This window comes from Passer montanus, unplaced genomic scaffold (assembly GCF_014805655.1).
Source record: "Passer montanus isolate IOZ18808 unplaced genomic scaffold, ASM1480565v1 scaffold17, whole genome shotgun sequence".
NCBI classification, from domain to species: domain Eukaryota; kingdom Metazoa; phylum Chordata; class Aves; order Passeriformes; family Passeridae; genus Passer; species Passer montanus.
Window position 1 is genome coordinate 5809447 of NW_024364270.1, and position 23053 is coordinate 5832499.

Here is a 23053-nt window from a genome sequence, read left to right on the forward strand (position 1 = left end):
CAGCCGTAGAAAGACATGATGTGCACTTTATTTGGCTCACTGCTGAAATCTACAGAAATATGTAATATTGGAGCGCACTAAGAAAACAGTCCAAATCAGTCCATGATGAAGAAATTTTGTTGACATATTTTCCTTTTCCTTTTGTGTCTCTTAACAGTCTGATTAAATATCATGATAACAAGCTGAAGGGCAGTGAAGTAACGAAGTACATTTAAAAGAGTTTTTAAGCAGCAGTTGTTCATGGGCAAAAATGGAAAATACAGCACTATAGGTATTGGCAAGTGTTTACATTGAATGTCTTTCTTTTAAAGGGAGAAAAGGAATAATTTTCTGAACTGTGAAGAAGAACCTTCATTCAAGATTTCCCTGTGAACCCTGCATTGATGCCAATCATATAAGGTATTTCAAACAAACGAGATTCTGTTACCGTCTATAACCTATTAAATGCTTTAATCCATGGCACTCTCCAAGTATTAAAATTGAGATAGTAAAGAAATTTTAGAAATCACTTTTTCTGTTGCAAAGTTGGTTAGATTAATGAACACGTAATTTTGTGGTAATACATGATGTTTCATTCTGACATTAAAGATTTAAAAAATCCCGTGGATTTGCATTTCTTGTTGAGATACTAGTTGTATTCTTTGCCTTCTCTCACCATCAATTTGTGTTCTATCAAATCCCAAGCTGTCATGGTTCATTATCCATAGATGATCTTGAGCAGCCTTGCATCACAAAAAAATATGCTGTGGCATCTGCCATTGTGCACCACTAAACAGATCAGTTCTGGGTAGAGTTTGTCTTTGATTAGTACATTCAGTAGTGTGTATCCTTAAATTTTTGCCTTTGAGTGTCTTATGCAATGTAGCTGCATACAGAAAGGTACTGTCCTTTTTCGGGTTGCAGATAAAATATCTGCTGTGCCTTTTTAGCTGATGAGTTCCATTTGAGTTAATGCTTGTACAACTCAGTCTCCACCAGGCAGTCCCATTGCTTCTGTAGTCATTTCATAAAATTCAATATCAGTGAGGTAGACAGCACAATGAAATTAGGAGGTGTGATTATAGTATCAGGCTTGCATTCTAGACCCTTTTCTGATTTTAGAAGCCAAAAATTAAATTCATGTCACAATTGTATTAACAGCATATTAACATTCAGATATAAATATATTTAATATAGAAGTCTTTATTTCCTGCAAGGTACTCACATTGGTAAAAAGACTCTTCATTTTTAAAAGACAGGAGTTAGACTTAATGATTCTGATGGGTCCCTTCCAATTCAGCATATTCTATAATTCTATCAAAAATATTTAATCTTCTAATTCCCCTGAATCTGTTCCTGTTCCACCAAAACTTGAAAATAAATTTTGATTGAAGTAGTAGTGTGTTCATCGCAGTGATAAAATTAATTTCCATCTCTGTTCACTATCTTGCATATCTCAGTTACAGGCAGTTTCTTCTGAGAATATGAAATACTGTCTTATGAATGTGTCTGGGAGTAAGTCACCAATGTTATAACTCAGACTAATTTAAATGAAAGCAAATGTTTTGGGATTTGAAAGTTGAATTTCCATTTGAACAGTAGCTTCAAGGACTTGCATGCACATTTGACTGTCTTGTGCCCTGAAGAGTATTGCTGCTAAAGAGATGATCCACATAGACCTGTGAGCTACAATGAGATTCTCAGGAATGTGAAATAGAATAAAGTTGTCTGTAAGGTAAATATGAAGTGGAAAAGCAAACTAAAGCAAAAAAAGGAATATGAATGAATCTAGGAGAATTTTTTAAAAAATCTATACCACTAACCTAAGATTTCTGCAAAACCTGCTGAAATCTTGATGCACAAATCTGAACTAGAAATGCTTCTAATTTGTCACCTGAGTCAGAGAATTTGTTTGGTAGGTCCTCTGATGTGCTGATGTCTGTACAATATACTACAAAATGGGTTGAAGGGGTTACTGTAATAAGCAAAGTTAGTAGGAAATGCCTTATGAGACTTTTTGAGTATTAGAAAGTGATTAGTGAAATAGAAAAAAATTGGAAGTTTTTAAGTGTTAAAAGGAGTCTTCCTACTTAAAAACACCATTATACTGGCAAAAATAGTCCTTTAAGTGTTTTAGATGCAATTTCTCTTTAATACTACTTTTCATTTAGAAATGTTTACGGTGTGTAGATTTTGGTATTTTTTGCTTTGGAGGTATTTATTGCTTGATAGTAACAGGGATGAAAGCAGTTCTCCTCTCACAGGAACTATTACTTCCAGTGTAGTTGCTTTGAACATTCTAAAAAGGCAGAATAGTGCTCAGGCCAGCTGAGGGAATATCCACTGAGCACAAAGACTGTAAATAGTACAGATCCAGAATCAGGAGGCCCCAGACCAACCAGTCTCAATGGTCTGACCTATTTAAATTCAAGATAGCATGCTAGTTGATAGCAAAACTCTCATGAGTTCTTTCCCATTTTCCTGCCCTAGAAGTGTTTAGTTTCTAGCTTTTTGTGAAAAACAAGGAGCCCTGGAATCCTGGGACTGTGCAAGAAAGAAGAACTAAGGTATTGTTGCAATGAACACTAAAATTATAGGCAAACAAAGGTTGATAGACTGTAAAGCTCTTTCTAAAAATAAAAATATTTTTTAAATTTCCTGTTACTATGGTTTTTACCTCCTTTTTTCTGAACTAACTCTTCACTTAATTTCACTTTTGAGACTCAACTTTTCACTGATAAATTAAAATCCCTAGGCTGTAGATGGATACATCTTGCCTCCTTTAATCATTGCCATCTGAAAGGTAAACCATTAAGCAGTAGGGAAAATGGAATGTTACATAGATCTGTGGTATGTGCAGCCATTAAAAATAGGGAGAACAATAAATGCAAAAATTACGTTAATCAATGTGTTGAAATTAAGGTTTTTATAATCTCCTTAGCTGAAAGTAAATTCATCTATTTTATACTGGAAACATAGGCTGCAGTGAGATTTATGGGCTTGGACGATTCAGATTGAATCAGATGCAACAAAGACTTCTGTGGGGAAAAGAAAATTTCGCAAAGCAATACAGTCAAGTTCAGATCTTACTCTTCCTGAAAGAAAGAGAATAAAACTGCTGGTGCAGAAACAGGCCTCTTTCTTCCTACAGTGCTGCACTTACTGTGTTACAGTTGAAGCCAGCAGCAATTATACATAAGCTGTTGAACAACATGAGAACAATCAAACAGTTGGCTCCCTGAGCCAGAGGTGGTACTGGGAGCCCTTGCTGTTCATCCCAGTCAATCTCAGCATCAGTAATGGTCAGAAACCAGATGCTCATTCTCCTGCATATGTTTGTGTGGTGGGGGGAGCATGCCTTTTCTTTCCTTTCTGGCAGGAAAAAAAAAAACTAAAACTACGTGGGAAAATAATAGTTTTATGGGAAAAGTATGCACACCATATCTGGGAAGAGAATTATGGCTTTCAACTGGACAGGACAGCCCCACAGGACAAAGCCAAGAAGTTGGGAAAATTCAGAATGGTTTTGAATTGACAGGGCAGTGAGAGTTAATGACTTGGACACAAAGGAATACTGACAACATTAAGTTGGGAGGAGCTGTCAGAGCAGAGAGGCCCTACAGAGACACCTTAACCAATCACCAACTATATGAAGTTTAACAAGAGCAAGTGCTGGATTCTGTACCTGGGATGGGGCAACCCTGGATGTAAGGACAGACTGGGGAATGAGATGCTGGAGAGCAGAGCCATGGAAAGGGGCCTGAGGGATCCTGGTCAATGGCAACAGAGCAGAGTCAGCAGTGCCCTCGCAGCCAGGAGAGGCAGCCCTGTCCTGGGGTGCATCAGGCACAGCATCAGAGCCTGGCAAGGTGGGGATTGTCCTGCTCTGCTCTGCTCTGCACTGGGGCAGCCTCACCTCAAGTGCTGGGGGCAGTTCTGGGTGCCACAATATAAAAAAGACATGAAGCTATTAGTGAGCATCCACAGGAGGTCAGCAAGGATGGAAAAGGATCCATAGGCTAAACCATATGAGGTCACTTGAGTCACTTGATTTGTTCAGCCTGGAGTAGAGGAGACTAAGGGGAGACCTCAGTGTGATTTTCAATATTCTCATGAGGGAAAGAGGAGCAGCAGGTACCAATCTCTTCACTCTCATGACCAGTGACAGGACCCAAGCAAATGCCTGAAACTGTGTCAGGGGAGGTTTAGCTTAGGTATCTGGAAAAAGCTTCTCGCCCAAAGGGTGGTTGGGCACAGGAACAGGCTCCCCAGGGGAAGTGGTCTGACCACCATGCCAGACAGTGTTCAAAAAGCATTTGGACAATGCTTTTTAGGCACATGGTGGGATTCTTAGGGCCAGGAGTTGGACCCTTCTAACTCAAGTTGGATCCCTTCCAACTCAGCATGTTCTATGTTTCTATGAGTAAATTATTTTAAGATTTTAGTGGGAAGAAGAAGACCCTAGGTGTAGGGCAAAATGAATGGCTAAGTGGGTAGGGTATTCTTTCATAGAATGAATTATGTTACAGATAACTACAGCAGGAGGTCATGCACATTTGTTAAATGATTGACCTTGTCGTTTGTCACAGAGAGGATACCAGATCAGCAGACCATAAATTTAGATTGGTTCAGAAAGTCCTCTGGTCCTGCCACAGGTTTGGTCAAGCAATGTTGAAAAAATTTTGTGACAAAAAAACGACAGCAGGATATTTCTTACTATCTTTACAGCTGAATAAATCAGGATGGACATTTTAAGAAACCCCAGTGTGAAGCTGGGGGAACGGCTATGATCCAAGTCTCATAAGCATAGTCATTTTCTGAGGTACATTGAAATCATGAGCCTGAAGCCCTTCAAGGGTATAGTTTCATGATATTGTGTTTGCTGGAAGTGGTGATCTTTTGCTCCCTTTTTGTTCCAGCACTAAAAATGAACAGTAGTTTTCAGCCAGATAAGCCTTAGTGCTGCCTCACAAGAAAATAGTGCAGTGATGTGCATGTGAAAAGTAGGGCAGGATCTCTTCTCTTTTGGCAGTAGCAAAGCCTTAAATCAGTTTAAGCAGCTTTTGAAACCACTCCAGAACTTTGAGCCTTCACAGAAGGTGGCTGTGGACATCAGGTGGTGGAACCAGCATATACTTTCTGTGTAGCAAGTGTTGCTCACCTCACTTTCAGCAAGTGTGCTTAGTATTGTAATGGATAAAGAACTTTGGTCACTTTTTTATAATTGGACTACCTGAATTTGTAAAATTCAGTTCCCAAATTTGATTCCCAAGGGCATTGGGCTGACCTCAGCTGGCTGCCAGGCTCCCACCCAGCCCCTCTCTCACTCCATGTGTCTCAAGATGAGGGCAGGGACATCACTTGCTTTAATGGGCAAAACAGGCTCATCTTAAGAGAGATTAACTTAATTTATTGCTGATTAAAATATATTGGTATAGTGAGAAACAAGGACAAAACCTAAAGCACCCTCTCCCCTTGTTCCTCTCAAATTCACTCCTTCCTTCCCAACCCTTTTGCTTGCCTCCACTGAGCAGCGCAGAGAGGTGGGAAGTGAGGTTTGTGGCCAGTTTATAAGAGCTGGTCCCTGTCACTCACTCCTCATCCTTTTCCCCTTGTCCAACATGGGGACCTCCAGAGGCTGCAGGGGAACTTGCATTGGTCCCCACTATGGGCTGCAGGGGAATCTCTGCTCCAGCCTCTGGGGCTCTTCCTCCCCCTCCTCCTCTCACCTTGGTGTGCACAGGGCTCTTTCTCACTTTCCGCTCTCACTTCTCACTGCTGGTGGTTCTGCACCATCTTGAATACACCCAGAGGTGTTCCCAGGGTTTTTTGTCCCCAGCTCAGCTGTGGGGCTCAGCTGTGTCCTGTGGTGGGTGCAGTGGTGGCATCTGAAGCTTGCTGTGACCAGCCCTGGGCAGACCCTGCCTCTCCTCCCAGTGCCCTTCAGCCTCTGCTGCCAGGGCCAGGACAGCGGTGCCCCAGGCACCACAGTGTGTCTCAAACAGTTTGAGCAGCGAGAGAAAGTAAAGGTTGTTTTCTCAGGATAGGCTGGAAGACTTGGGGGTCTTTTTTCTAACCTCATCTTGCAGCATATGAGCAGGTTTTGTGTGTAACCCTTTGTATGTGGCATTAAAAAAAAAAATATTAAAATTGCATTCCTTCCCTTAAAATATTAAAAAATATTTGCCTTCTGTATCACTGTGAATCCAATTTTTTTATGTCCTTCTGTATCACTGTGAATCCAATTTTTTTATGTCCTGCAAAATGTGCCAGAGAACAGACCCAGCCCATGCTGGGACAGGCTGGGCATCCAGGTCTTCAGTTGGAGTCAGGCAGAATTGCTGTGTCCTTTCTAGTGTCTGCCTTTGCTTTTGGGGCTTCCTGTTCTCTGCACCCTTGGTTAGGGCACTGTCCTGAGATAAATGCATCGTCTGCTGTCCTCCCACTATTTCTTTGGTAAACTGGGTGAATACAGATTCCTACTTTATTGTCTATGAATTCTGTCTGTTGGTGTCAGAATGGTGGTGGCCCAACCAGAGCGATGCTTTGTCCTTTGATGTATGACAAACTGCTTGGAGCTCCTGGCACAAACAACTGGTTTGTTTTGTTCTTACATTAAAAGAAGATGCGATATGAAACCTTGTATATTTTAAAACTACAAATTCTTATCTGTGTCTGACAGATCTCATCACTGTGAGAGGTCCAAAATTTGTGATTCTCTGTAAAATTTAATTATCTGGCACTTTCCAACAACAGCTTGTCTGCCACTGACATGTAGAATTTCATTTTGTTCAAACATCTTTTGTGTGTGTCTTCTTGATATTGATAACAGTGACTTGTAGTAATGCTTATCTCTTTTTGATTCTGAAAATGTAATAAAGAAGAAAAATACAAAGTAATAGCTACATACATTAGTTAGGCAGACATCCATCAAATCTTTGTATCAGACTTAGCTCTTTAGATATCTCAAGAAACAGAGACTATAAAAGCAGCTGTAGCATGGCAAACGTGCCCACAAAACCAAATAAATCATTGCCAACAGAGGGAATGAACCAAGACAGATCTTTCTTGTTCATTGATGAGTTTCTTTCTTCCCCTTTCCAGTTAGTTTTCTGAAAAAATTGTTACTTACTAATTAACATTAGTAATAGCAATAATTAACCATAATGGGTCTCTCTGTGGCTACCATAAGTGAACTCTTCAAGATATGTGAATCTTGGGTCCATTCCCCATATTCTGAGGGATGTGAGTAAAGTAGGAAGTCACTCAAAAGTGGGAAAATAGTCTTAATAACATGTTGTATACAGATAAGAGTAGTCATTTAGAAAAAAGCATGAAATCACAAACACATAGAATATCATTGCATCAGTAAAAGAAATTGATCATTAAAGGACTAGGAATATAAATACATGGAATATAAATACTCTAGGCAGAACTCTTGTTTTGTAGTTTCCAGTTTAAATGACTGAAAATAGTGGATATTTCCATGTAAACATATTTATATACATTACTTTAATCTGTACTTGTGGATAGTAAAATGGACAGATGCATATATTGGGAGTATTTGGGATATATTATAGAAAAACAGGAAAATGTTTTTCTATAATATATAGAAAAACCTCAGTATAGGCAGAGGTTTATTTGTACAATGTTTGTTTCCGAGATGCTATTTTTTTGACATATATATCTTGATTGTAAATTGCTATATTTGCACAGTGATTCTGTAATGAGGCTTTGGCTTTGTAACCCTTGGTCTGAGCAGCCAGATTCATTGCTAACTGAAGACTGAATGCAAAGCCTGTATGTTTCCCTGGCAGGGTATCTGGTTTGATGAGAAGTACAGTGACAGTCTGCTTTATACTGTGGGAAAATTAAAAGTATTTTTAGCTTTCTGATAGGCTGTAAATAAGCTTTGATAGCAGTAAACAAGTTTCAGCTATGCTGTGTGACACAGAACTGTGTGCTTGTTGTGGCCTGCTTCTTAGGAGAAGCACAGATAGAAGCCAAGATTTCCTGAGCTTGTCAAACGATTCTTTAAAAGTTTGTATTAAAGAAAAAGCAAGGTGGGAATAGCTGTGTGAAAATCATACCCCTGATGATCAAAACACAGGTGAGGAAGATATGTACTGACTGATGAGGGATTTTTTATTATCCCTAGGCAGATAAATTGAATAGCTAAGGCTGTCATATTTCAGTTCCCAGACCAGATCCTGGTGGTGTGGTGGCTTTCAAGTCAGCTATTATAGATTGTCAGCATGGAACCTCCTGAGCAAAGCATGCGAGGCTGTGCAGCTAGAACTAAAATAAAAGCTGTAAAACAAACAGCTATCACTCTTCACATACGCTGTACCAGGTCCAAGAGAGAACACATCATGCACACTGCCCAGTGCTTCTTTCATGTATGCATGCATGAGGATGGATAGGTGGATCGAGTGATGGAGAGTGTAAACACAGCCAGCAGGTGGGACAATCAGGGACATGTGGTGTATTGGCTTTTGTAAGTAAGATTTAAAGTCTACTGGAGTAGTACTAAAAAGTTGCAGAGGGAGCAGGTGGAGATAGGAGAGAGAGCTTCCATCCTGTCACACTGTTACCTCTTGTGTTAGGAACAAATGGCTGCAGTGAAATGGGATCTCCTTCCATTTTGTAATTCTGAATGCCATTTAAAAATATTATCATGGAGAAATTACCCACATAAAGGTAGAGAATGCAGCTCTACTTTTCAGGGATAGAGGAAGAAACAGAAGGAAGCACTTGGGCATCCTCAGACTATGTGATTAATTTGGGCAGGGAAGATGCAAGCTAGCTTTAGTGAATTTTGTGAAAGACAGCTTTTGCTTGTTTTGTGTGACATCAGAAGTCTAACCTGTATCAGTTAGAATTTCTAACAGCAGCAAATAACAACAGTTAAATAAGAATGACAAATTGTTTCAGCACAAACTAGTTGTATGTGAAGGGCATTGGCTGCAAAATTTCATTCTGTTGCTGCAAAACTGTACATAATGCATATACAAGGCTAGGCTGGACATACTTGTATGCTCAAACTGCTTCTGTAGATAAGTGGTTTACAGCACAGTAATGTACAGATTTTTATAATCTTTTCAGTCTCTCTGCCGCTGTGTGTTCTGGTGTTTCTCTTTTCACTAGCAGACAAATAGTTATTTCTAGATTAAAATATTCCCTGTATGTGCTGCTGAAAGATGGATAGTTTCAGACTATACTATAGCAAACAGTGTTTTAACATGCCCATTTTACTGTGGTTTGTAAATGAAAGCAACCAACCTTGCAAGTCTCTGTCCTATATGTCTTTACGTAAACAATGTTACATAATAAATGTGAGAAATGCACGTTCCTGCTGTAGGTCTACAATGCAGCCTTGTGCTTATGACTGCTCAGGTGTTTTTGTTCTTGAGCAGCATATATATAATGCCAACCCATTAGTTATTCAGTCAGTTTGGTGTCTGGGACTCAGCTGCTTCATATATATTGTTTGTAAATAGGATAGACATGAAAAACATAATTTTTAAATTAACTTTCTCATCCTGCTCTATTTTATGTTTTTATAAGACTTCAGTCACTATTGTGTATTAGCTATGTGTGATTTGACACCATTTGCAAACTTCTTTTCATGCTGTTTTGTCAGTAGTGATGTAGGGTATGCTATTAATCCAGCTTTTGTAGAAAAATAATTTTTTTTGAGATCAGAAATTAGCAGTGGCACGGTAGCAGTGGTACTGTGAATAAACTGGTTTTAGTAAAATGTAAGCCAATTTGAGCACTTCGTCCAAGGAAATTTTGAAGAAGTAAAATGTTTGAGCCTGGGGGTGTGGATGTGTTAAGGCCACATTCTGCTGCTTAGAGGATTATCTCCTCTCACCTGAGTTGTAGTAGCAGAACTCAGCCACCCTTCCTCACCTTTCATACCACATTTTGAGAGGTACAGATATCTGGTGGGAGATCTTCTACATAACCTAAGCATATTCTTTTGAACTATAAATTACCTGATGGTGTATCTTTTGGATTGCAAACTCTTTATGGGGAGAGGATGTTTTACTTGTATGTGAGCAATTTCCAGTGAAATACGGGGGTTCCCTTCCCTTTTTGAATACAGGTTAGCAGTGGTTGGTTGTGTTTCCCATAGGCACCACAGTCAGCCCTTCTGATCTATCCTGGGGTTTACAAAGGATATGTGTCTGCAATTTTGTAGTATAAAAGCTCCAAAATAAGTTTTCTTAATCAAATTCAGTTGCTGTATACAGGTGTTTTTAAAGGATGACACCTTGAAATAAAGATTGCATCCCACCTGAGAATTGTTGAGATAACTTTGCATGTTTGGTTATGTTAATTTTAGTGGAACAATTTGTGAGCTAATATGCTAGCCAAACACTAGTCACTGTCAGCAACTAATGGACTCAGTGCTTGGCTAGGACTAGAGATAAATCTGAATCTAGTTAAAATTAGAACACGATGTTCATTAGCTTCAGCAAGGGTAATTTCTGAGACAAAGTGTTGCTATCACCCAACATGTTAAATAAGCAGTTGGACTAAGCAGATGGTGGGCAGAGATCAATGACTTTCCATTAAACTATAGGTAATTTCTCAGTAGGAAATTACTTACGTTCCCAAAAAGGGTCATGTACCGAATCTCCTAAACTGGCTTATAGTGGTGAGAAATCTCCTGGTCAAGTGTTCGTGCTCTAGAAAGATGAAGAGGCACAAAACCTCACAGACATTTTGAAGAGTGATCTTATATATTCTGGAGTACCTCAGCTCTTCACTGTGCTGGGAGCTGCATATGGATGGGTCTCAGCTTTACCCTGAAGTTTGCCACTAACTTATTTGTATGATGAAGGTTTCTCAGTATTACAGCAAAACTCTACTGTTGTAAAGTAGCATCCTTACATATAGTATTAGGTGTGTAGAAGATTACTTCATATATTTGTCTGCTTACCTAGGATTTTGTGGTAATAAGGTGTAATGGTTAAGGATGTAGATATGGAGTATTACTTGGCCCTTTTGATTAATTGTTGTATAAAATCTTTATATAACTTGAGAAAAAATCCATCATCTTTTCTATTCATTTAGCCATATCATGTCTTATTTTCAGATTGAACACAGATTGAATTTGAAAGTTGTTTTCTCAACATTTTCAGTTTAGTTGTTTCATGATTTCCATGCTGGTTTGTTTTTTGGTTTTTGGTTTTTTTATTATGTATCTTAAACAAAATTTAGCAGTTTCTGGTTGCACTTCTGCTAATCTGTGATGTAGCAGTGGGTTGCAGTGAGATGACTTGACGAGGGATGTGTTTCCGTCTTGAATCTCCTGATAAATGGTATCTTGCCTGAGTACATTATGTTAATTTGACTTAGCCTGTTTTTGATTTACCACAATACATTGACTTAGCCTGTTTTTGATTTACCACAATACATTGGTGTTAAAATGTCTTTGCCATTTCAGGAGCTCATTGATTGGCACATCAGTTATATCCTTGAGGATAGGAAAATCTATCTGAAGAGCAAGATGGGGGCTGGAGGTGGTTATAATTTCTGCCCTTCACTTTTTCTATCTAGTCATCACAGGAGTGTGGGACTGGATAAGACTTTCTGAATTTTTAAACACAAATGGTTGTTCATGTCTGTGAACCTTCCTGTCTTGATTTGATAGTATCTTTTCCTACCCAACACAGTAATTTAGAGAAAAACAGCCAAAAGTGTTTGACATAATGAGACATGAGTGAGGAGTAAGAAAAAGTAGATTATTTTAATAGATAAATAATAGATCATTATTCTTACCTCAGGCTTTTTTATATCTCTATGTATGATAGATATAGATGGATCTAGACAGTGCCTCTGCAGGTTGGCACTGCTTTCTGACAACCAGTTTCTAGTCTCTTCACTTGTAAATACTGGTGAAAAATATATAATTGTGAATTGCTGTTCAGGTGTATTTTAATATTAAAAAGGAATAAAACCTAACCTTAATATGACAATTTATTTTTTTTCTTTCATTAAGTGAAACTCTTACTAAAATATTTTTTTTATGTTTTGGTTTCTTGTTTTGCTATTTTTAAACCAAAATATGGTTGGCTTGGGTTTTTCTCTTCTTTTTTTTTTTCAGAGGGTAGAGACATTTATTCCTTTTTCCCTATAGAGACAAAACTGTTATCTTTTTTTGGCAAAGCCTTACTCTGCCATTGTTATCTCTTAGAGTATTTTTGCAGTACCAAATACACCTGTGAAACAAGCAGATGCAAAAACATCCATTAATTACTTCAGAATAGTGTTAGAAGGTTGCTTATGTTGCAGTGTCATTAACTTACAAATTAAATTTCATATTCAGATTGCCTGTAGACTGGGCTCCAATTGCATCAGCCTTCCAGATACCATGTACTTAGATTCAAAGGGGATAAACCAGTCTCTGGATTAGGGTTTTGCAGCCAAACATTTTAGAAGTCTATGTGTAATGCTTTGTTTCATTACTATATGATGATGAGATGGAGAAATTAATTTAGCTAATGTGATTTAGTGTCTCTGATTGCCTGAAATGTGGTTCTTTTAAAAAACTGTATTAATATGGTTATGTTGGGACTAATAAAGATGTTTGGGAGTAGCTTGAAAAAAGTTACAAATGAGCACAGAAACAGAAATTATTATTTTGGTAAGACTGTTCAATGTATATTGAAGAAAAATGATCTGAGGAGTAAATCATGAGAGACAAGACGTGAGCAAGAGTTGAGGAGAAGGCAAGAAGATTATGATTACCAAGAAAGAAAGAAGTTAGGACTGGATAGTATTTTTCACTTTGAAGGGATAAAGTTCTCTAGGTTTGATTTTTGTGAAGAAAGGAGAATTTAACTGAAGGGCAAGAGTTTAAACATATCCTGAGCTACTGCAGATTTTTTTTTCTATTAATAAAGCTAAGCACTGAAGAATAGATATGGATAAGGATTTAGAGAAGTCAAAGTTTTTCTGGGCTAGCTATACTAAGTTTGAGCTACTATCAGGTCACTTAGAGTAATGAAACTGAAAAGGAAGTTAAAAATGCATAAAAGGGAGCTGGCTGGTTGTGTAAAAGAGAATGAGCCTTTGACTCACAAATTACAGCTGAATCCACATAATATTCACCAGAGATAATATTAAAAGTTAGGAGAGTCTGGTACAATAGGGAAAAGAAGCTATAAGACAAAAACTGGATGAGTGAAAACTAAACTACAGGCCCAGAGAGTCTGAAATAGATGTTAAGAAAAGGAGTAATGTGGAAGGCTGTGGAGGTGTTAGGATGGCAATATTTAAGACTTGGATAAGAGTTGATCAGTGTTGTAGAAAACACTGGCAAGGAAGGAAGAGAACATGTATAAAGAGTCTGTAAAATTCTGTTTTAAAATGCTTCTGAAAGATAAGGGATGAAGATGACACTGTGCTATGAACAGTAAAATGGCAAATGGAGGTGAAGATCCTTTAGTTTAGAACGTGTATGGACCAATAATCTCAGTGTGGCACAATCACAGGTTATTGATGAACTGAATGAAATAAAAGGAATGGATAGAGTCAGATAGTGTAAGTATGGTAGTGTGATTATCAAGGAGTAGTAGAGCAAGAGGAAGATGCTTAAGTAAATACAAAAAGCAATGAAAGAGAAGGCAAAGGGGAGAAGAAGTAAGCCTATTGATTTTCTTTCCATTAAAAGCCTGAGATACCAAACATGTTGTAAGTAGACATGGTGTGGTAAAACCAACTCCATAGAGGTGCCTTTGGACAGATGCAGCCACTTAACAGCTGTCAAATGGTGGCACAGATAATTTAAGCAGCTGTGAATCCCCTTAACAGTCTTATCTTGTGTTCCATTCCTTCTTAGGAAACACAGAGAAGTATCATCTTTTTCTCCTCTGGTATATTACTTCCTTGTCCATCTTCCTATTTTAATTCTGCTGTATTTATATTCTTTATAATAGTACTGCACTGAAAAGTGCAGTACTATTTCAGGTTCACTGGTACCTCCTATGATCATTTTATTCTTCTTTCAAATACTGAACAGGTTCAGAAGTCTTGAAGCCTTTCATCATAAAATAACCTTTTAATCTCCAGATAAGCTTTCCAGGTCTCCCTGCTAAAGATTTTAAATATCCTTGACTCTAGTGTCCTGAACTGCAAGTGACATTTTAAGACTGATATCTAAGATGTGTCTGTAGCTTGCATTTTGGAGTTGTTTAGTCTTTATTTTAGAAAGACAGAGTCAACCGTCTTATTTTTAAATTTAGTTTTCGATTTCTATTTTCTTTGCTCCAGAATCAGTGTTATCTAACTATCTCAAGTACCAAAACGCACAGCGTGTCAAAATCATGCATTTCTACAAGTGGGTACAACATTCTGACAGCTGACTGGAAAAAACTGGCTAAAATTAACTAAAACCATCTAAATATATTTTGTTTATAGCATGAGATTAAACATCAGTTACTAAAAATTTTAACACCTGAATTCATTATAACTGCTAAATGAATATGCCTTTTGGAAAAGTATGTCTTCAGAGAAAGAAATGTTTTGAGCATGAAGAAAAGTGGTCTGTATGTCAAATGTTGAACAGTCCAATATGTCAAAAGACATTTTCTTGTAACAGGCATATTTAATTTTTGAAAAGATACTGGCCCATAACTTACAGAAATTTTGGTTGTGAGTTCATCACGGTTTTGGTTGTGATTTTTGTTTAATGAATGCTGCTATACATATCTCTTTTGCCATTATTTCAACTTGCAGAATAGGTAAGTTTCATCCATTAAATTCGATCTTCTCTTGAGTCTTGTGTATTAGAAGCTGGCCTTTGTCACATTTTTACCCATTGGGTAGATAAATGGCTAAGTAATTTTTATCTGGTTTGCATTAGTGAAAGCTGAAGCTCAGAGACTAAGCCTTTAAAATCATACATACAGGTATTGCAAAGATTAAAACCCAGAGGAGTTACATATAGCCTCTGACACAAAGATTTTGTATAATGGAACCATTATTTTTCTTGATTTATAAATAATCCCTTTGTTTATGCACCTTAGATCACAGTAGCCTATTCAAATAGCCCACAAATCTGTGCAGATCACCACTGCTGCTGTTTGCAGTGTCACTTATGAAGTGTAAACACTTCCTGTCTCAAATTTCAGTCTGCTATCTTCTCAACATTTTCCTATGGCAGTATTTTCTTTATATTATTCTGATCTACAGACTGTATCCACAAATTTTATTTAATCAATTTTAGACAATTTTTAATGTATTAATATGTATGATAAAAATGGTCCATTGCATTAGAGTGTGTTAAACCCAAGGCTATGCTAAGGAAGGGATTTTATCTGCTAGTAGTAATGAGGTTCATGGGAGATTAATTTGAACAGGAGGAATAGCAGCAATTTTAATATCTTATTTTCCCATTTATTAATACTTAGGATACTTTATTTAAAACAAATAAAATCAGGAAATGTAAACTTTCTTCAACATGCTAGCTGCTCTTCAAGTATTTTTGTTACTGCACAAGTTGACTGACAGCAATGTCAAACACATAAAACATATCATCAAGCACCTCTGTACAAGCTCTGTGCTAATACCTGTGCTGGTAACCTGTACATTACTGATACTAAGGTAGACTTTGACCTGGGATTGAAAATGTGGTAGTAGGCTTTGGGTTTTAGATTTGTTTGTCTTCTTGTGTTTTTCCACAAAACATCCATTTGACCTTTAAACAGCATTGCCCATAGTTAAGCAGATGTAATCTTCAGCTATTTCTTGTGGTGTCTATATAATGCTGTGCAAAATGGCAATTCCATTTATTGTAATTTGTGATGTATTAGGCTTACTTTTGAAGTCAAGTATGTTTTTCAAAATCAGAATAAATTCAAATGTCAGCCAACAATAGCAGTGACAGGATCATGGGCCTATGGCTATTCATACATTATTAGTAAAAAAAAGACATTTCTAAAATGAATGAGTATTTGAGAAGGTGCCAAACTTGTTGGCTAAGAGCTTTCTCTTTTTTTAACTAAAAAAAAGAGTAGAAGAGTAAAGAATACTAAAAAAATGTTACTAAAAAAAGAGTAAGAGTAAAAAAGTAAAACCACTGAATGACTCTTCTTTCTCAGAAATATAAAATATAAAAAAGTTCCCATGCAGCCTTTCCCTTATAGTTTTCAAAAATTTCCTTCCCCTTTGTAACTTATGCCTACATTTTTACTTTTCTCTTGTCTCCTCTACAATTTAGTGTCATGTTTCCATTAACTATTAAATTCCTGAGCTAAGTTGTTTCTTCCTGCCCCCCAAATAGTTTTCACTTGTTCTCTTGCATTTTAACATGTAGTACTTTTTTCATACGCTAATATTAAGGCCCTAGAGAAACATCCAACACAAAGATAGGGATACACTGAGACTGTCCAGGAGCTACTGAAACAGTTTAGTCCAGTGAATTCTCCATAGTTTCTTTCTGCTTAGTGTCCACTCCATGACTTCGGTAAAATTGTGCATTTCTTTTCCTCTCCTCTTCCAGGTGGATGCAGAATTCTACCCAAATTCATTACAGGTGGAATTCCAGCTTTAACTCTCAGCTGTGTCAAGTACAGCTCACAGTAGTAGTTCAGATGTATAGGAAAAAATCCAGTGCAGCTTTTGAACAGCTCACACTTCAGACTCTGCTTGTGATACATATTTATCTTCTGGCTTTAAAAAAAAGAGAATAGCTTTTTATTAACTGCTTTTACCATGCAAACTCATTCCCTAAAACGTTCATTTTCTTGATTGTGGGTGTGAAATTCTGATGCCATATTAATAATTTAGTGTGACAGATGTATTAACTAGAGGGCAAAACTTTTCTAGGGCATTAACTTGGGGCACAATATTTCTAAACTTTCAGCTGCTTGACTTCATAGCTTTGACAAAGCCATTGCTGAAAATTTGTTTAACCTGTCCATGTGAGTCTGTAAACAATTTTGCATGTTGATTGAATAATCTACATATTAGATTAAGAGCTTCCTATTACTCTTACTGATCTACAAAATCTAGTCTCCTTAAGGTAACTGATAAATAACTTAAATTGAATGAGTAGCTAATTTAAGTCCAGTTGTTCATTAGATGGATAGGTAAAAGACTTACTGGAGCCTGCAGTAACAGTTTATCAGCATAAACATTGTAAATCAAAGCATGTTAACAGTGTCTGACATAAGCCCTGTATCTGCATAAACAACCTGATGAATACTTACAGAACGCTGTAGTGCTGTCTCCAAGCCTACCTCAAACAAAATGCCTTTCCTTAAGCAATTCTCTCCTTGCATTGCTGCAGACACAGAATGCTATAAAGAATACAGAAAGATTGACTCTCTTTATTTGTAAAAATATTTTTTTCTTTTTCTGTAGCTCATTTTACTAGCAACTTTTCTTCATTGGCATAAATAAAATAGTGTTTTCTACCAATAACCTTAAAATTGCTTTAGAATTCCGCCTTTCACTTTGTAGTGACACTTGCACTCTGAGCTGCTGCAAAACATCATTTTGGGAAACAAATCCCATGTCAGTTTACATGGCAAGAGAGTAAATACTACATTCATAGCTCATATGGAATCTGACAGTTGAAAACTAAAACAAATTACTTTGAAGGTCAACTCTCTTCTTCATTGACCTTGATATTATTAATGTTTGTACCCTGAAATGCAAATGAAACAGATTTCCAAGGTCCTTCTCCATCAAAATAAATTAACAGCTTTTTAATTTACCTATTTACAAACTCTGGTTATTTTCAAACATGTAATTTTAATCTACCTAAATCAATTTAACCAGGGACAAGGCTAGGATGTGACTCATTTGCTTTATGCCAGTGGGTAGCATTGCACTGCTAAAGGAAGACATTCTGACAGATTTGTGTGCTGGAGAACCTTCTTGGTGTTTCCAGTTGACAGAATTTCCACAGCAGCTAATGTCCAAGCGTGGGATCCAGTGTGTGAAAAAAGATCTCATTTTTGGGAGATGTAGACATTTTTCATGCTTAAAACTGCTGGGACAATTCCTTCCAATAATTCTTCCTTTAATGGCAAGAGATTCTTTATTTCTGCTGTAGTACTACTTTGTAACAAAAAGAGTAACCCAAATTATGAAATGTAGATAGTTGGCAAGATAAAGACCTGTTCTTTGATTGCCAGTACAATAAGAAACAGTTCCATGAAGTCAGTACAAAATCAAACTATAATATCTGTTCTTACTGCTTGTACCTACAGAGAGAAGCTGAAAGGGATTGAGTAATACTGAGATGGAATGCAGTCAGCACTTCTTGAAAAGAGCTTTTAGACTTCCAATTAGGAGAACTATTCTTGTCTTTACCTTGTTCTGTTCCATCTTTCATGGCAGTTAGCTGAAATTCTGGCCTGAAAAAAAACATTAAAATTTCTTTGTTTGGCAGCATAATTCAAGCTTTCCTTTTGTATGCTAAGTATATAAATAAGAGCAAAATACAGTCCAGGGCTGGACTGTAACTTCACTAAAAGGTGCAAAAATGCCGAGAAAAAATTTGCTTTCATTTTTTTTTTGGAATGCGGCGTTAACAAAATTGGAGATTATGTGTTACAAGGTCTGCATTCTTACGTGGAGTCCATCTCCTGGCCCTGCACAGGACACCCCAAGAATTACACCATGTCCTTTTCTTAAACAGATTTTTGAGAAAGAATACTGTAAGTCTGCTAGATGGAAAGTAGGAATGAATATAAATGCAAATGCTCTTGAACTCAAGCAAAGAAAATATTTTAGGATGGCTTGAGACCAATGAATATGAACTGTGCTTGATTTTAAGACATGATATTATGATCTCACCATGGCCCTCAGTGAAAAACTGTGATATTTCAGGATGGCTTGAGACCAATGAATATGAACTGTGCTTGATTTTAAGACATGATATTATGATCTCACCATGGCCCTCAGTGAAAAACTGGTTAATGTGCAGCCTGCTTTGGCTTGTCCACTTCTCATTTTGAAGGTCCAGCAATAAACAGGTACATATCTTGGTGGGTTTGACTTGGTTTCTTACCACATACTGTGTATCATAGAAAAGATAGATATGTTTGTATTGTCACTGTTACACAGGATCAGAATAATGAGAATGTTACCTCTAACTATGGAACTATGTTCTCAGACTGAAAAATGCACCATCTTGTTGGTTCTGCCTCTCACATCCACTTGTAGTATCCTCTACAGCCTGTTGGCCTGCTCTAATCATGCAAAATTGCAGGTTGTTTATAATCGTTGTTTCCAGGATAGATAGTAGTTACATGGAGCTATCAGCTTCAGTCTCAAAGTGCCATGTCTGCTAAAGGAATTTCTTGCTTTCAGGTAGTTGTGTCATTAGGGTGATAAAAACTTGTTATCTATACTAAAATCTATTTGATTTTTAAAAACCCCAAGCAAACAAAAGCACTCCAAAAAACAACTATGTATTAATATATATTCACTGTGACTTTCAAAAGGTGTAGTGCTTCAGAACGATGTTCTTTTCCATGTCCAGATATAAACCAGCATTTCTTTTTCTGTTGCAGAAAGGTCCTTAATATTCTGAAATCAGCCATTTTAAAACTATTTCTACCAAACTCAGAAATTCAAAATCACTTGTCATCACTTGTGCTTACTGCATGAAGAACTGAAGCACTTGCAGGGATAATAATAGTAATGAGTTGCAAACACTTCTGGCTTTGTAGGTTGATGCCACTGACAAGAAGTCTCTCATGTATGAACTGAGAAGCATCTACACTTTCACAGTGCAGTAGCCAAGATGTATATTCAGTAGTATAGTTACAGGAAAAAGGTACTGGGAGTATGGAAATTGCATCATTCTTGCTTAATATTTGAAAACAGTCAGAACAGCAGAAGAGAACAGGAGGTCAAAGAGCAAGGAGAATTAAGCTGAAGGAAATAATTGGGGGAGGAGTTGCAAACTGAACAGAAGAGTGAAAAAGAACTGCATTTTTTAGCATTGTCAGGGGATAAAAGTTAGATACAAAGTGCTATGGAATAGATAAAGGAATCGAGTTTAAGAACTGACTTAGGACCAGGAGGAGGAAAGCAAATAGAAGTTGTGAAGATTGGAAGGAGATCGAAAAGACCCAAAGGGCTGTTGGACCTGTTAGAAGAAGTTGCTATATCACATGGCAGGAGAAGAAGTGGAGATGAAGAGAATACCACGTACAAGTAGAAGGTGTGATATTCATTAGGCCCAGAAAATAATGTTTTTTTAGCCAGGACAGGAACTGAGCTGAAAGAGGACAGAACAGATTTGTAGTGAAAGAAAATTATTTGGTTCTAGCTTTTCACCCAAGGGCATTCAGACTGAACAGAAATAGGAAATGGAATTTGGAGGTTATAGGTCAGAAGAAGAATGGAGGAGGAGGAAGAATTGAAAAATATATGTTCATTGAGCTGAAAATAGGTCTGTATTGTTTTAAAAGGAATCTCATATTTCATGAAATTCATCAGCTTCATCCTGACCTCAAAACATAAATCTTCTGTTAAAACTTACCTAGCAGAGAACTAGCAGGCAATTTACTTTTTGCAGAGTACAAGATGTCTTTTCAGTCCCTGAGCAGTGTTGTCAGTGCTATAAATACGTCTATTAAAAAAGCGTTTATTTTCAAATAATAAAATCAAAATAGAAGTAGCTTTCAAAAAATACACCAAATTAACTAAATAAAATAATATCTTTTTCTATGTCAATGTTTAGAAACTTCTATTTCTTGAAAATTAAGGAAATGGATAGCTAAAAGCATAAATCTTTCCTTTTTTATTTTTTTGTCATGATACTGTATAATGTCAAAGGCTAAAGAGCCAAACCAAATGGAAGTTTGAGCAATTAATTGCAGTGAGGAGGATGGTTATTATCTGATACAATGTGTTCTTGCTATAGCAGTGACTAAGATTCAGCATTATTGACCAGCCTTACTTGTAAAAGGGGAACATACAAACCCAAACCAAAAAGGCAGATTCTTCTTTCAATAACTTTTCAGATTCAAGATTAAAAAGATTAAAGTGAAAGGCACACCTCAGGCTTTTAAGAGCTATGGTGCTTCTAATACAGCAGGTAGCTGTAGACAATGAAAGTGTGCTAGATTGTCTAAAATTATGCCTGCTTTCAAGCCACAGTAAGTTTTATAAAATTTCCATTTAAAAACATTGTCATGGTATCAATGTCAGTATTACAAATGTACTTGCGTGGTGTGGGAAAAGGCATGCTGAATGAATGGCAGGAAGGAGCCATTTTGTATTTAATACGTAATTTCCTAATAAATGTTATATTTATCAATGCAGTATTTTTAAATCATTAAAGATTGTTTTTTCCCCAAGTATCATTTTGCTCATATCACCAGAAGACCCCATTCAATATCAAAATTACTTACTTGCAGAGTTTTTGGGTGTCTGAATATTTACAGTTTTCATTATAGAATGTCTTTTTTACTTAAAACAGAATGAGAAATTGCTGGATAGCAGAACTAGACTAACCTTTGTTCCTAAAATAACTGATTTTCCAAATCTGATCCTGCTAAGGTTGAAATGAGTTTTCAATGGATTTTGATACTCTCATTCCCTTACTTTGCATAGGGGTTAGTTTCTTTCACATTTGAAATCTCTGCTTCTATCTTTAATTCTATAGTAAAGATGAAGATTCTTCTCATCTCTTCCACAAATCACCAAGACAAACATAAAGTGGTAGCATTTGAGAGATAAAAGGTATTTAATGACAACGAAGTTTTACAGGTTCTTTAAATTTGACTGCTAGAGTTTGTCTATACATAAAAAAAGGATTGACAGGTGCTCTCATTTTCTTGATGATTTAAATTTAAGTGTAAGAAGGTATAAGATACATCTTGTATAAGAATATTTAGCATAGATAAGATGATTCAAATGTGTTATACCAGTATTTGCCTTTTATTTGCCTTTTATAACTTGTGTTCTTTCCTATTAATACATCAGATACTTTTTTGGTACTGGTGCGAATGACAAAAAACGATCAATAGTTCTCAAATAATGTAATATCTCATGGATAGGGATAATTAGAGGTAAAGTAGCAATAAGGGCAATTGAGTATATTGGAATATTCTCTGTAATTTTATTTTATTTTTAAAAATACACCTGAATTTAATTATGCTTAACTTGAGAAAGTAAAAGATACAGACTTTACAAGAAAAGCCCAATTTATTTTTTATTTCAAAAGATTTTTTTTTTCTTTGAAATAGCAAGATTAATTGCTCCAGGACATTTTAAAATGGAAATTTTCGCAACATACGGTCATTTTTAGTTTTGGAGTTAAATGCTAGTGGAGATGAGTGTCTTCTTACAATTTTAACTTTTTGAAGTGAGAGAAAATCTCTAAAATAATCTAAAAGCACATCTTTGTCTGTATAATCATTACAAACAAATGGATGTGACATTTTGTTCAATTTAAGATATCAAGGAGTATAGCCAAAAGTTAAGAATGAAACTATGTGGTTAGCATAAGAGGTATCACAACCAATACTGACCAAGTAAACAACAGGTTGTTCAGGTCTCTATGGAAGATACAGGAGGTGATCCAGCCTCTCTTGCATGCTAGAATTGTAGGGATTTTAGCATTTTTTTGTTTACCTTTTACTACCATACTGAGGGTGGGATTAATTTCGAGATTATGATGCAACATCATGCCACAATGAATGTGTTTTTCTTGTGTTATATCTATGTCAGATAGTGTAAGAAAATAATAATTGAGATAAATTGTGTGTCTCAGGGCATGCTTCGTCCACTAACAGAGTTAAATTAAAATGCAGCCACAAAACACAAAACTGTAAGCATCCCCAAGTAGAACAACAAAGCTTAATTGAATTCCTGTATTTTTATGGTTGATTTATCTTCAGAAACCATCTGGGCCTTTTCCACCAAATTTTACCATTATGTTTCTCTTCTAGCTTGACTGGGAGTACTGTTCATTGATTCAGTTACACAAACATATGTTTAAATACAGAAGTAGTCTCAAAGGTTTCCTGACTACTAAAAGTAGTTGTCTGTGTGCTTAAAGATCTTGCTGAGTGTTTTTAACTCTTCACAA

The 23053-nt window shown here is 36.6% G+C and overlaps 1 protein-coding gene across 2 annotated transcripts in view; it reads left to right on the forward strand.

The window, feature by feature from the left end:
• The first annotated feature begins 311 nt into the window (after window positions 1-311).
• Window positions 312-23053, forward strand: part of SYT1 (synaptotagmin 1) — a 252325-nt gene continuing 229583 nt past the window's right edge. For both annotated transcript variants that reach the window (XM_039704184.1, XM_039704186.1), the window contains exon 1: window positions 312-399. The gene's annotated coding sequence lies outside the window, so the exon portion shown is untranslated. The remainder of the gene's footprint in view (window positions 400-23053) is intronic.